This window comes from Enhydra lutris, unplaced genomic scaffold (genome assembly GCF_002288905.1).
Source record: "Enhydra lutris kenyoni isolate GAN:26980312 unplaced genomic scaffold, ASM228890v2 scaffoldscaffold27, whole genome shotgun sequence".
Taxonomy (NCBI): domain Eukaryota; kingdom Metazoa; phylum Chordata; class Mammalia; order Carnivora; family Mustelidae; genus Enhydra; species Enhydra lutris.
In genome coordinates this window covers 10005944-10021950 of record NW_019154111.1, presented here as the reverse complement: position 1 = coordinate 10021950, position 16007 = coordinate 10005944, and the positions used below count along the sequence as shown (strand labels likewise).

Genomic DNA, 16007 nt, shown 5'->3' with positions numbered 1-16007 from the left:
GGAAAATCTCCTTTATTCTGAATATGCACACCAAGTCTCTGGAAATTCGGTTTTTTTGTGGGGGTGGGGGTGGGGGACAGAGGCAACAGAGGGAGAGAGAGAATCCCAAGTAGGCTCCATACCCCATGCAGAGCCCAACACGGGGCTCGATCTCACAACCCTAATCTCATGACCTGAGCCGAAATCAAGAGTCAGATGCTTACCCAAATGAGAAATTAACCAAATGAGCCAGCCAGGCACCCCTCCACTCATTTCTAATGCCTCACAGCTAACCCTGTTCCTACTGTTCCTACTCAGGTAGGTATGAAAAAAATCTACACATCTGTAAATGTAGGAAAAGCTGATAATTTGATCAAATACGTAATAAACTTCAGCCCCTCCAAGATTACAACACTGACCCTTGCCCAAGCATTTATAATAGTATCTAACAGCTGCTGCTAAACTGCATGGAAGCATCTGGTTTAAAATGGCTTGAATTTCTAAAACAAGTGTTATTTTTCAAAATATGGAAGACCCTGCTCAAAGAGCTCTATCACTTATGTATGCATTAAGCTGTTTAAAATTGACAATCTTTAATAATAGATCTTCTCTGAATTAGATGTCCATTTCCAACGCCAGTCAGAATGGATTTCAGAAGCCCCGGAAGAACTCAACCCTAAAGACGACTCAAAGGTAGGTTTCAGCAAGCAAAAACTAGTTTGACAGAACTCAAATCTGTTGGATACATTTAAGACAGCATTCTAACTTTTTTAAAAGGTCCCATCTTTTCCAAGAAGTTTCTTACACTACCCCTAAAATCAAAGATATCCATATCCCGAAGGATCTTCTGAACATATTTAAGTATTTAGATAATAAGTCTATTGGTTGATACAGGTGAAGCAACTGCAGCCTCTTTCTCTGTTGGAAGCACAGAACCTACAGAAGAGTCCCTCAGAGAGGCTAGGCTAAGGTCCTTCGCTGGAGGCCTGATGAGGAGGGTATCCTGTTACGGGAGGAGGACAGATCTAGGCAAGAAGAAGACCTGGAACATGAACAGAATGAAATCAAGGATAAAGGGTAAAAATTAAAAGAAGTCCAGGAGACCTGAGTGAAAATTCAAGTTGGGACCATGAAGGGACAAGTCAGTCAGGTAAGAGGTATCAACATCTGATTAGCAACGAAGATGCACCTGCTCAGGACACCGGACTGGCCATTCCATCGAGTCACACCTGACCCTGTTCCCCTGAGGTTGCCTCAGACTCCTGCCCTGAAGAATAAACTGACCAGGCATTCACACAGTAGAATGCAGAATCTCGATGAATCCTGTAACTGAGATAATGGAGCCCATTAGGTTGCAAACTTCTCTCCCTCCAATTTAAATTTCTTCACATGATCTTCTGAAGAGGATTTCTCTTCCCTTTTCAAAGACCCTCATCTTTAAACTTGGATATATCCTCCCCTCCAAAACTCCCTAAGATTGTGTTCTATCAATTTACTACCACCTTTTTGCACTTTTTATCTTTCTCTTGCCACTGGATTCCTGCCCTAAGCTCTCAAACACATTAATCTCTTTAAAGGAAACCTCTCCACGCAAACTGATACAGCCACTATGGACAACAATGCGGAGACTCCTCAAAAAATTAAAGATAGAACTACCATATGACCCAGTAATTCCGCTACTTGATATTTACCCAAAGAAAACAAAAATACTAATTCAAAAAGATATATGCTCCTCTATTTTATTGCAGCATTGTGTACAATAGCCATGATATGCAATGCAAGTGTCCTTCCATTGACGAATGGATAGAGAAGATGTGGTGTACACACACACACACACACACACAAATGGACTATTACTCAGCCATAAAAAAGAATGAAATCTTGGGGCGCCTGGGCTCAGTGGGTTAAAGCCTCTGCCTTCGGCTCAGGTCATGATATCAGGGTCCTGGCATCAAGCCCTCCATCGGGCTCTCTGCTCGGCGGGGAGCCTGCTTCCTCCTCTCTCTCTGCCTGCCTCTCTGCCTACTTATGATCTCTGTCTGTCAAATAAATAAATAAAATCTTTAAAAAGAAAAAAAGAATGAAATCTTGCCATTTCCAACAATATGGAGGGATTTAGAGGGTATAATACTAAGTGAAATGAGTCAGTCAGAGACAAATGTCGTATGATTTCACCCATGTGTGAATTTATTTGTTCATAAAACAAATGAACAAAGAAAAAAAAAGAGACAAACCAAAAACAGACTCTTTAACTATAGTGAACAACTGGTGGTTGTCAGAGGGCAGCTGGGGGGCGCTGGAGATGAGTGAAAGAGAGAAAGGGGATAGAGAGTACACGCATCCTGATGAGCGCTGAGCAATACACAGAATTGTTGAATCATATATTGTACACCTGAAACTAATACAACACTGTGTGTTAACTATACTTGAATTAAAAAATGAGCTAAAAACAATGAAGAAAGTTATTTAAAAGAAGGGGGGAAAATGAAGGAAAAAAAATGAGGGAAAACTCCCAAAACACTGCTACTTCTTCAAGGTATATATTCTTCACCACAGTTCTTTCACAGGTTAAAGTCCTGACAGAAAAGTAACTTCCTCAGCTTTTTCCTTTTTTCCCTTCTTTAGCCATCTGAAAGCTGGCTCTGATTCCATTGCTTGAGGTATGCACATTATTAGGTAAGCTAACCACTGATCGATAATTGCCTAAGTCAACGGCCTCCGATCAGTGCTCATCCTGCTGGCCCTCTCTGGGAACCATTGCTTGAAGCTCTCTCTTCTGATCACAGCCAACACTCCTCCTTCTCTCCTTGCAGATGGCTCCTATGTCATCTCCTCCACAACTCTTCCTCCACCTGATTAAAGGCGGGTGGGTACCTGCCAAAATGCTACCTTTGCCCTCTTTTGTCTTCTGTCCACATTCTCTTCTTTGGAGATCTTACCACTCCCGATCTCTACCGCTGTGAGAAAGATTCTCAGACCTCTCTCCATCCCTGGCCACCCTCCCCAGTTCCAAAACTGCCTCTAATTTATTTAATGAACATATCCACATGGATGTCTTGGAGGTACTTCAAACACAGCAACCTGAAACATAACTGGTCATTAACCAAATCTCAAGCCATCACCATCCAATTAGACAGTAAGAAACAGAACAAAGGAATAGGCACAGGAAGTCTTTTGTCTTATAGTGACAAGTAGATGCTTAAGGGTTGGGAGAGTGCCTTCCTCAGTTTCATATACAAAGTCAGAGAGTCTATGGTTTTTGAACACCATGAACATGACAGAGTATTTCCTCCATGACTGCTCTAAGGACCACAGTACTTAAGGTCTGCCCAAGGAAATAAGAAAGTAAGAGAAAGCCTCTCCATCCAGCCACATGGATCCTTACCTCATCAGATGGCCTTAGAATTGCCTATTTGCTGCTTCAGTAATAAACCAAAATGACAGAAATCTTAAACTGACTTGTGATTCCTGCCAGTCTTTGAAATCAGAGTAGTCTTTATGGTATGGTGTAGCTCACTTCTCCGTTTGGACCTTCCACTTCTAAACTCAGCAATGTCTACCATATATAGTCTCCCCACTTGAATGCCAATGTACAGTCTCTTAACAGAAATTGCTTCGCCTTGCTGGAAAGACTGCCCCACATTCCTATCCTAAAAGATTTTCATCCTTTTTTTCTCTCCTTTAATCTACCCTCGACATGGCCACAAGATTGGCCATTTGGCTGCTCTGTGCCTTCTAACCTGTCAACCATTAACAGGCCGCCTTACCCAGCCCGTAAGTTCCACTGACATTCGTGTACTCAACATCCAGAAGCAGAACTTACGGGTTCTCCCATCTCTGGATCTTTTTGTTCCAGCCATCCTCTCAGTTTGGATGCCAAAAACCTTTCAAATCCCTAACCCCTCCTTTTTAAAGTTCCAGCTGAGATACTCACTCTTCTAAGAAACTTTGGCAGGCTCTCTCCTCATTCATCCCTATAGCCCAACCTTATCTCTAGAGCCTGAATTCTCCCTCAGCCCTTTAGTACTCTGTGTTTCTACCTGTGCCTATGTTGATCTTCTGAACTAGAATTTTAGGTCAAGAGAGTGTGAGTCATCTTTGTAATGCCCAGAGCACTAATGGTACATTCAGCACATAGAGAGCAGTATATTAATGTGGGAAAACACTAGACATGGAGTCACAAGAGCTGGTTCAAGCCACAACTTGATCACTTATGTGGAAGTAGTGATTTCCATCAAGTCATATAACTTTTGTTTTACAGTTCCCCCCCCCAATAAAATGTAAAATAGTAACTCCTAATTTGAGGATATTCAAAGGCACAAGAGGAAGAGCAGAAAGGAAAGTTCTTTGGAAAACCAGTATAAAGCAAACAAATATAAGACAGTATTACTAGAATGTTTTAAAACACAATGTGTGTTGATAAAGATGGACTCTTTCTACAAAAGAAATGCTGCTATAAATGATTAAGTGCTGGCTACAGAAACTCGAAGAGACAAAAACATCAGAGGTTTGCTCACTGGTAACACTTGATCTCTTTAAGATTATTACATTGTTTTATTATACTGGAGTGTAATATGCTAATCGAAGTATTAAAACTCGATCTTAAAATGCAGCAGTTTGTAGCCTTCTGTAACTTCAGGCATTAATTTGGGTAAACAGTCATTATACTACACTCACATGCCTAACTCCTCAGTTATACTTTCGACATAAACGTCGATTACGTGAAAGAGCTTTTGAAAAAGAATCTGTATCATTTTTTCTTATGATTCAGTTAACAACCTACCTTCTCACTGACTAATGTAAATGAGCTTGTAAATTTCAAGCTCTGTGAGAGGGGTCTCTTCAATGCCAGCCCAACCCCCAACACGCACACGTTTAACACCATGTCTGCGTTACTTCTGAAAAGAAGAAACCCACTGTGCAGCAGGCAGTGTGAAATATAAGGCAGCTTTACACTGCATTATGAAAGCAAGAAAACAGCCAGCTGTGAGTTAGAAATAGAAAAAAATTTTGAGTTGCAAACCCAAGGGACCTTCAGGTAACATTGAAAGTATTCCTTAATGATGAATAGCTGATTTCATTTCAGACCCACTAGGAACACTGTAGGATATATTTAACATTTTAATTTTTGGTTTCAAAAAGCAATAAACCTGTTGGTCAGACAGAAGCGTGGCGGTCACAGCAGCCGATCTATCCATCAGTCCAACATGGCTGGGCTCCACCAGCAGACCCTGACACCAATTAGGAAACTGAAATACCGAACTGCTGCTACCAGGTTACAGTTTTGCCAATTAGAGCACATCCTAGGTGAGAGCTACCAATGAACACTGGAACCCAGGGTCAGGAAGGAGAGGTGAAAAGCACCTCATGCAATGAATGCGACATGAAAAAGAAAGATTGCGGGAGGGACAGAGAAAAGAAGCAAGACAGTCTAAAATCAAACAGTACATTTTATTGTTCACTTGTCAAAGACATGCAGGCACTAAGACAAAGCAAAAGCAAGGCGCTTCCCTTGGTCTCTGTCCTGGAAGGAACTGCTTATTGGCCAGCCCAACTCGGGAGCCCATTGCTGTGGTACGTGAGCACTGAACCTGCCATCTCCAACTGTTCCCTTTTAGTCAGGATTCACAAGTTAAGCCAGCTCATGCAGGGTCTGAACGTCAAAGACAGACCACTGATAGACACATATCAAAGTGCTGGAAGGACAATATTTCAGATCAGGCTCATTACTGGCACACGAACCTTTTCTGCTAAAATTTCTCTTTTTTACATCCTACAAAATTTTAAGGACCTCCTTTCAATTTTTCCACCTGAGTGTCTCTTCTGAGCCACAGCTTATAGCCCTGGCTTACCAAAACGTCATAAAATCTAAGGACCTCAAAATCTTCCCCCTTGAGTCCTTTCATCTAGTCACCGTTTCCTGCCTCAGAATACCTTCTCTTAATCCCATTTAATCTTCTGGCTTTGAGGGACTCCCAACTGATCCTTTCTGCGTTGTGTCATCTGAAAAAGCAAAAGGCAAAAAAGCAAGGCTGACACGAAAACCTTCCAGAGTGTAGAAGTTTGGGACTATAGCTGTCAATTTCAGAATCAGAGAGAAACCTAGGTCTGGATCACTTCCACAAATGTGAAGCAGATTCTGGCCTGAGTCAGATGAAAATGACAGACAAAAATTTTCTACACATGAAAAGGAACTTTAAAAAGCATTTTTAAAAGCATTTTTCAAATGCTAAAGTGCTATTATTCATTTATCAACTGAGTCACAGTTGTTACAACCTATTTTCCACAGGATCTGATGTCAGCCTCGTTGTGGTGACTCAAATCCAACTCTGGTGGCTTTCTGTTCTGCTGCCATGAGTTTTGTGAGAACGAGACCAAGTGATTCTAATGGTGTACACTCAGTCTGCTTTCTACATATTTATCTGCAGAGGAGGGTATATTTCAACGATGGACATGGAAAGCATCAGTCAGAATTTATCATAAGTAGCTTCTCAATTGTTCCAGGGCCCTAAAAACATAAAAGATATCTTTCCTCTACAGAGGAGGTTGTCAACCTTGGCTGCCAGTTGGAACCATCTGGAAGCTTTGAAACATGTTGCATCCTAGATCCTACCCTGCAGAAATGTTCATTTTTTTTTAAGCCCCAGTTTGACTTGGTCCATATCTGGGTCTGCTGGTCCTTCCCTCCAAAAAGATACCAGAGGTCAAAACACCAAAATACAGCACAGCTAAGACAAAGATCCCAAGTATTTCAAAGGTTTATTACACACACGGGCATGGACATGGCTAGCGGAGTCTGGGAGCAAGGCGGCCACAGGTAAAAAGGGCTCCTACTCCAAAAGTAGGTGCAAGGAGACAAATGAGGTCAGCTACTGCTGATACCCATATAGAACTGAATCCCACCAGTGGGATTTCTAACGAATGCCGGGGGAGGACGAACTTCTGGTGGTCCATTCCGGTTGCAGGGAGGGAGGTATCCAAAGGGAGGAGACGGTACACTGCTCAGTCTTGCTGGGAGTAGCAGAAGTGAGTTAAGTGGCAGCATCTGACAATTTCCACCCTAGTAGATGCTTCAAGGTTGGACAAAATGTCATTATGCTGGGAGTGACTTATCATGCCCAACTCTATTTCTCTAGAGTAGCCAAGCAGAGAACCACTACTCTAGCAGCGCTTCTCAAATTTTAATGTGCATATTCACCTGGGGATCCTGTTAAAATGTAGATTCTGCCTCAGTCGATCTGGGCTGGGTCAGAGAGCCTGCACTTTCAACAAGCTTCCTAGTGACAGCAATGCTGCTGTTCCATGGCCTGCACGGCCCTGCTCCCTTGAGTTACAGGCCACTCCCAAATGGAAATCCTGTGGTGGCCTTTGGCTGACACATTCGGGGTCGCTTTGCAACATCTGCAGGTACTGGCAAAACTAACCACCCTGAGAATGGGGCCCAGATAAGTTGAGAATTACTACAGTCATCTTACTCCATAGTGCTGCTCCTCATATATTTCCTGCATTTGTTAAATAAGCGGATATATGTATATCCGCTTATTTTCCAACTGTCTTCTCACTAGAACGGATACTCAAAGAAGCAGCATGTGTGTCAAGCTTCCCACTGTAACCCTAGAGCCTTCCAGCATGGCACAGGCACCCAAATTTGCTGGCTCAAGGAGGGACAGCATGAGAGGACGTGGGCACCGCATGTCACACTGGTGTTTGGTTACCCCAGTCTATGCTACCAGTTCATTCTAGGCAAAGACAGTGGGGCAACAACCTCAGTCTTGCCTTCTGGCCAATACTTAGGTAGGTCTGCCTGGCAAGGGGTGCAAGATAATAAAGACAAGAGACCACCCTGCATCTTCTCGATTTTCCTTTTTTAAAATTTATTTGAGAGAGAGAGAGAGCGTAAGCGGGGTCAGGGTAGAGGGAGAGGGGGAGAGACTCCCAAGCAGACTCCCTGCTGTTATGCCTGAGTATAACCCTCAATCTCAAATCCATGGGACGCCCCCAAAGGACCATGATGAAATGGCAAAGGAGAAACTCTGAGCCTCAGGAAAGATATTAATCCATCCTCAGAATTCAATCACTCACAAATGCCTACTAGCAAAACTACTTAAGGTCCCACAAAATTAGAAAACTAACAAAATTAGAAGTGCAAGTACCTGAGGCAGCATATAAGCGAGTGAGACATAAAACCAATGAGACTCAGATTTCACTGATGAGCCTGGACCTCAGAAGGCCTGCACTGATTCTCAATGATTTTCAAGTTGTAGGTTGCTACCTATTAGCGGACTGTGAAATTGTTTTAGTGGATTACAACCCATTGTCTTTAAAAATGGAGACAGAATAAAACGGAAAATAGGAAGGCAGAAAGTAGAATTTCTTGTGTTTATTAATATATCCATGAGCGTTGCATCATAACTTAAAATGTATTATTGGAGGTCACGACTTTAAAAAATTTTAAGTACCCATCTACACCAAGGAGGGCCGTATTTCATACAGGGTCACAACTAAATAAGTAATGTTCACAAACTTAGAGGGCACATTTATACTAGAGACTCAATGGCGTACGTAGTAGCTCAAAGCATGGGTCTGGAGCCAAAGTGACTGCCTAGCGGCAAAAGGTGAATTACTTAACTTCTCTAAGCCTCAGTTGTTCCAATCATAGGAACAGTAATACTACCACCTCATGCTATAACAATCAAATAAGATACACGTGGAATTCTGGGCACAGAGCCTGGCAAAAGCAAGTGCTTGATAAAATATTATGCTTTATTATCACTACTTAAATGCAAGTCTGCTATGTCCTTTTACATTATTTCAGTGGTAAAATACTAAAGAACAGGGGTTCAGGTGACTCATGTGAGCAAGACGGGGATGGCTACCTACGTAAAAACTGAGGAACTCATCTAATTCTGCAAGAACCTACTTGGAATAAAGAGCTCACCATTACCAAAGGGCAAGATGGAAGAGGCATGAACTCACAGAAATGCCACGAAGTGAAGACACAGTGAAGAAAGAGAGCTCAGGTCGATAAAAGCACACGTAACTTCTCCCACCAGGACACCTGCATCTTGCTCTCCCTTTAAACCATCACCAGTAGCTCTGACCCCGGCCCACAAAAGTACGGAGGACCTTAAGCTCGCCCTGTGTGCCAGCCTTCTTCCAACTGTGAGGAGCCACATGCTGTGTTCTCAAGAACCAATTATTAATTAGAAGCCCTGGAGGGCTGGACAGTGCTTGTTATTATTAAATCCAATATCAAAAAGGGATGGGGATAATTACTATATTTGCTTTTCCAACTGGTCTTGATGAAATACACTGAAGTTATTCTTGACATAAGTGTCACCACTGGTAAAGCGCTCAATTTGCTGGCATCTCCTCAATGGTGCACTCGAAACTCCTATTGCTTGCTGTTAAACTAACAGTTTATATTAGGCTAAACACAGTTTGGTAGCCATTGTCAAGAAAATTGGAGTTGCTCAGGCATGGCTGCAGTTACTGATGTTATTGGTTTGGAAGCCTTGTGATTTAGTGAATCACTAGCAATTGTTAAGCAAGTAATTAAACTATAAAGCCAAGACCTGTGATTTTCAGTCTTTTCAAAGCAATAATCATCCAAATTCCAAGTACCATTTAACTGATTCCCTTCTAAACACACTGGCAACATTTATGTTGTCATTCATCCAGTTGCATAGTTTATAAAAACTAGATTATGGCCTTTATAGAAATTATATACTGCTCAACGACTTCACTAAACATGAGAGGTTTAAAAGAAAAATTCACAGAAATTATTTAATGAGAATTGGACGTAAGAAGTTTTGGATTTCCTCACACATATGGCTATCTTAGGTTTAGGAATACTGCAAAAGTCCTATTTTTAGGACTGAAATACTAAAATAACCAGACTATTGTTCTTATAACCTTTTCCAAACATAAGAACGCATTATATAAATTTCACAATTTTTCTAAGTGCCTTTAAAATTACGAGCAATTTAGTATATGATTCATGTACCATACTGACTGCATGCGATTTTTTTTTTTACTCCACATCTCAATTATGTCTTAATATTATGGGGGCTGAAATGCATTAAATAAATCATATTTCACAGACTCCCGGTAAAGTAATAATACTTACATGCATTTTAGAAGAAATTGGCCTGCATTATAAATGTATTCATAATGTCGTTACCTGCCTTTCCGTGCTAAGTGAAATATCAAGCAGCAGTGCCCACCTACTTCGAGCCACTGATGAAAGCTTTTAGCAAACCTTGTGCTTTATTCTGTAGCTGGCAATCAGCTCTGTTAGTTAATATAATCCAATGTTTACAAACAGCGATTTATCCAATATATAAAGCAGCTCTTGTAATTAGTGAAACATTGTTACTGATTAAGATTTAACCTAGTGGTGAGCATTTCTGTTACATAAAGAGACTAGCGGGTCTTTAATCAGTCAAGGGACACTGCCTTTTCGAAGCACCTTACTACTGTAAAGTGTTTTACTTACAAAGCATACAAGCCATTAAGAATATTAATTCATTAAAAATCTGTATTACTTAAAAACAATACATCAGTGGTGTTATAAAATGGTAAGGGGAAAAAAACCTAGCAAATACCTTCAACAATTTAAGAAAATGTATAGTATCTGAGAGACCTGCCAACACAGCTCTTCTCCATCCAACTGTTAAATAATCTTTGGTTTACGTCCCTGCCTAACAACTTATAAGGCACTTTAATGTACATTATCTCCGATGATATTCCCAATCATTCTGTGAAGTATTGTGGCTATTAATCATCTCCATTTAACAGATAGAAATACTGAGGCTCATGGACTTTACATGACTTGCGCAAGGACATAAAGCTAATAATGGCAGGGATTCACACTCTTTCCTCCACACTACACTGCAGACTTGGTACATCTATTTCCAGAGGCTGAGTAAACAATCTGAGTAACCCATCAAGAAGAGACAGAAGGGGCGCCTGGGTGGCTCAGTGGGTTAGGCCGCTGCCCTCGGCTCAGGTCATGATCTCAGAGTCCTGGGATTGAGCCCCGCATCGGGCTCTCTGCTCTCTAGGGGAGCCTGCTTCCTCCTCTCTCTCTGCCTGCCTCTCTGCCTGCTTGTGATCTCTCTGTCAAATAAATAAATAAAATCTTAAAAAAAAAAAAAAAAAAAAGAAGAGACAGAAATATAGACTAGAGATCATACACAATTTGGAAATGTGCTGTTCCTAAAGGTCATTTGGAATTTGGTTTGCGGAGAGCAATGCATTCAGTCCCAAACCATCCTAGACAAGTCCTTATTTAGTCTATAACATTTCTGAACCACGTTAACATAAAAACTTTGTGATCCTAGGTAACCTAACCACTCTATACTATCGTCTCTAAGGAAACATGCATGTTGCATGGAAAGAAGAATGCCAGAAAGCTGTCCCCACATGCCACCATCCAGAGCAGCAGGGCTCCTCCACCATCTTCTCACACATGTATCCCCATGAGTTCCCCCCGCCATCAGTAAAGGACTAGGAAAGGAGCTCTCCAGGCAGAAAGTTGAGATCTCTGAGCCTGGGGGAGAAGAAGGCAGGAGCGCCCAGAGAGGAGCCGGAGCTGTGAGGACCACACCGCCACTGTTCCCCCAAGGCATGGGGTGCGGTGAACATTGAGTGTGTGAGAGTTGGGGTTGTGGGGAGCTGCAGGGAGTTGAGTAGCAGCAGGCCATCCCCAGACAGATCCATTCTGGATCTCTCAAAAAAGAAACTAAGTATTTGCTATGATGGTGGAGGGAATACAATAACCAAGCATACCAGCCCTTAATGAGATGAGTACCCACAAGAAGAAGATGGCTTTGCATGGTTTCAAATACTGAGAACTGTCGGTCACTCACTTAAACACTAAAGAGTCCTTTGAACAAATAGGAAGGTTTGCGGAGGAGGAATGGAGAGGGTGTATATACTCAAGCATCAAAGTCACGAGTCTGGGGGGAGAAAAAAACCTTGAAATCTCATGAGAAATTAAAAAAAAAAAAAATCCTGAAAAACATATAAGAACAAGTGAGTGTGTGGCATTCCCATTTATATTAATTGCCATCATAATTTCTTCAGTGGTTCAAACTGATTTAATTCAAATTTCTTTTCCCCAGAGTCCATCCACTAATAAACAGTCCCTATGGACATATTCTCTTTTGAGGCAAACTATTAAACATACGGCTCCATAATTGTACCACATGGGAAATTACCTCCTCCAAGGAGCTCGCTACCTAAAAGGTGTGAGTGATAGGAGGCAAAAACATATCACATCTGTCACTCCCATTAGCATTATTAGTGCTAATGAGAAAGTACATGAACAAGAATACACACCTCTTAATTCGAATGTGTTACCAACAGGGGCTGGATTCGTCGCAGCTCCCGGGATCGAATGTTAGCACGGCACGCTGAAGGACCGCACCAGTCGATCCTTGTGGTGGCTCTAGCAGCACAACGTCAGCTATTTAATTACAGTTTTCAAAGCATTTAACACCTCCTGGCACACAGAAGCTGGGTGTGTGTGTGCCTGTGTGTTATGCAGACGGTTCAGGGTTTCAGGTATAACTCAATTATCTGGCATCCCTGGGAAATCAAGTGCTCCGTGGAAGTGCATGTCTACGTTAACTGAAGCTTCTGTCTTCGGGCAGCCTAAATCCCTGATTAAATCTTGGCCATCTGTAAAGGCGATCTTTCCTCAGAGTCTTTCATCTCCCTGACTCTCTCCAGGCAGTAGGACAGAAAGAGGTGAAGTGCTTCTGAGTTTTGTTTTATGGATGAACCAAGGCCATCATTAGGGACAGTCATCGCCAAAGTACTTCGACAGAGTTGCTACCTTTTATATTTCATCTCTTCCTCTAACGTCGGGCTTTTAGCAGTCATTTCTCCCAGGATCACGGTGATGGCTTCTAATTTACGGACTCCATGATTCACTCCAGGCTTGGAGTCTGCGGCATCTTCCATGGATGGGTGGGGGAAATAACTAAAGGTGTTAAGAAATACATCTAAGCCTCTCCAGCTGGTGGCAGACTTCGGCTCACAGCTAAGCCAACGGGGGCACTTGGAAGCACATCCAGGAGCTGTGGCAGAAGAAGCAGTCCAACATGATGTGTTTTCTTCTCGGGGTGCACCGCGGGCAGCCCTGACAGCTATCTGCACTCCACCACCCAGCCCTCCTATCCTGGCCCGGTAAACCACAGACTACAGTATAAGGCCAAGCAAAGTTATGTCATCTATCAGATTCCTGTACAGTGTGGCAGCCGCGAACACCCAGTTCCTAGGGGTGCGACCTAGGGCAAGCCTGTCCATCATGGCTTAACCAGCTCAAGTCTGCTCGAAGCCTCGGTCGGCTGCAGAGAAGTGGGCTGGATGCCCCCGTGGAGCTCTGAGAGTCTTGAATTCTTATTGGGTTGGCCAAGATTCCACATACAAATTCTTTGAGGTCATCCTCCTTGATCCAATCCACAAAGCTATTAGAGGAAATCCTGACACCCAGTGGATCACGTAACCAGTCTGCCAGCACAGGGAGATGTGAGAACTGACCTGTGCAGGCCACAAGAGTGGTGGCCTTGGAAAGGTTCACAAGTTCCACCACAGTATTGGTGGTCCTCGCCACAGGCATGGAGAAGATGCAGTACCCTCAGCTCCACTGTTATTGCTACTACAGTAATGTTTGCATATTTCCTACCTAATAAACAGTTTAGGTTAAAAAAAAAAAAAAAGAAAGAAATATATAGACTAAGCATCAATAAGGCTAGGACCGGGGGCATAAGAAAGAAAAGCACATGGTTTTATTATTATTAGCACTCAGAAATGGAAAGAGAAAGGTATTGTTGCATTTACCCTGTCGGTTTCCATTTTTAGAAGACAGCAGGGGAACTCTTAGACCCCAGACTCCACATCTAAGATCCAAATTCCAACACAACTAAAGAAGCCTATTTCTCATTGGCTAGCATTCTCTCAGAATAATTTAAAGCTGATGCTTCCCAATCACAGGCGCCTTATTCTTAGGCGCACCTATTTTCATCCATTCTTACATGATTCTTCCTGCTAAAGGCATCATCATCCGTGTGTTCAAATGAATGAAAAAGATTATGGTAGGGCAACGATTCGTTGAATTCTGTCCACCAATGTGTGACTGTACCCAACATAAGGAGTAGCCAATGTCACTACTGAACAATGGTCCTCAGGTTCACAGTCATCCTTGAAGACCACAGTTAAAAGAAGGCACTAGATTTCTTGCAAGTGCATGGCGGTGCCCTGGCTGCAGTTACTGCCTAGGCAGCCACATCTCTGCACCACTCCCGAGGCCTTCCTCAGCCCTGCTCCACTAAGACTCTCCCTGCTGCTCAGCATAACCACACTTCAGCTCTCAACAGCTTTTCCTTGTCCTCTCCCAAACATCCCCTCTGAGACCATCAGCCACTCCCCAGGAACAGCCCCTCCCAGACGACAGCACTTTCTGTAGGCTCTGTTCCCCTACACAGATCTGCGACTTAAGATTCCATCACTTCAACCACAGCCTCCTTATTTTGTCTTTTTATCCTCCTTAACAAACTGTAACTCTCAAACTTCCACCTTCTCTAGCCAATGGCCCATTGCCTGGGGCTGCTGGGTTCTCTATGTGGCTGGAGACCACAAAAATAAGCAAATCAATCTTGTTCTTCTTAATGCCATCATCTCCCCTGCTTTTCCAGCAAACTGCTGGGACAGATGTGTGGTCAGACAGGGCAGGAATGTAGTCAGGGAGTCAGGAGATGTTTACAAAAAGCACAGGACAAGGTGGGAGAGCACTGGCGCTTGGATTCCCATGGACGATGGTGGAATCTGTATGCAGAACTCCCAATCCTTATTAACATGGCCAAACAAAAGGACAGGAGCAGTCACCTACAAGAATACCATAGGGGTACGGTGATGAGGAGGACAGGTTTACAAAGCACCTTCACACATCTCATCTCTCTGAATCTCCAGAACAAAACTTTGAAGAAACCATGGTCATTTGAAAGATGGGGAAACAGAAAGACTGGATTGTGGCCCAAATCATACATTTAATGAGCAGGAGAGCTAGCGAGTAAATCATCCTGAGTTACGACTTCCCTAAGTGTCCTCTCAGGATCCCCATAACAATTCTAGGCCTGTATTTGTTGACAGGGACCATCCAGGAGGCACAAACTTCTTTCTAAGGAGGTCAAAGACATGTGGAGCAGGGAATGCAGGAAGTCCCACAAGGCAGGAGAAGAGGAGAACACTACTCCATTTATTTAAAAAAAAAAAAAAAATCTTTACAGTGACTAGTTTCTCATCCTTGATATAGATGAGAACAAGGATTGAAATAAATTATTTATGATGTATAACAGTTTAATGGAGTATAAAATAGACTCTCTTTTTCACAGTTAGTAAAAGTTGTGGGGTTCTTAATGTTGCCACATCCAGACTAAGCCTGTATCCTACTCATCCAGACGTTTGACAGAAGCATCAATTTTCTAAACTGTTCTCTAACAACTACAAGAAAGAAAATCACTCTCGGTGCTAATAATTGCAATTCTCTGAAGATACTAAAGAACCCACTGTAATTTCACATCATTGAATCCTGTGGCTTTATACATCAGAAGAATTTTCAGACAGTTTCTCCTGTGTGCTTTTAATATTAAAAGAAGACATCTATATGAAGTACACGGAAGAGCTGAAAATGATATGATGGGATATAGACTGGTATGCTGTAGGACAGCATCCATAAAACATGAAGAAAGAAAATATATCATACAACCGTCCTCTGAAAAAGCAAACAAGTACTTCTCTTTGTCCATAATGAGAAAAGGAAGAGGGAGCTAAATGGAGTTCACAGGTGAACCTCAATAAATAACAAACTGATGTGATTTATTAATAGCAAAATCCACATTACACGTGCTGTCCACCACCAGGCATCTGACTGGCTGTTCAGGGTCACAAAACACCCAGCCATGCAAGAGTAATAAACGGTTTCGTGGCAAATAGAGAGAAGAGACTCCGGCAAACAATGA

The 16007-nt window shown here is 42.5% G+C and overlaps 1 protein-coding gene and 1 pseudogene across 3 annotated transcripts in view; one reads left to right on the top strand and one right to left on the bottom strand.

Annotated features, from left to right (window-relative positions):
• The window catches only part of LOC111151871, a 30123-nt pseudogene extending 16466 nt beyond the window's left edge, over positions 1-13657 (top strand).
• Positions 1-16007, bottom strand: part of LOC111151953 (coiled-coil-helix-coiled-coil-helix domain containing 3) — a 277584-nt gene that overhangs the window by 128919 nt on the left and 132658 nt on the right. The window lies entirely within an intron of this gene.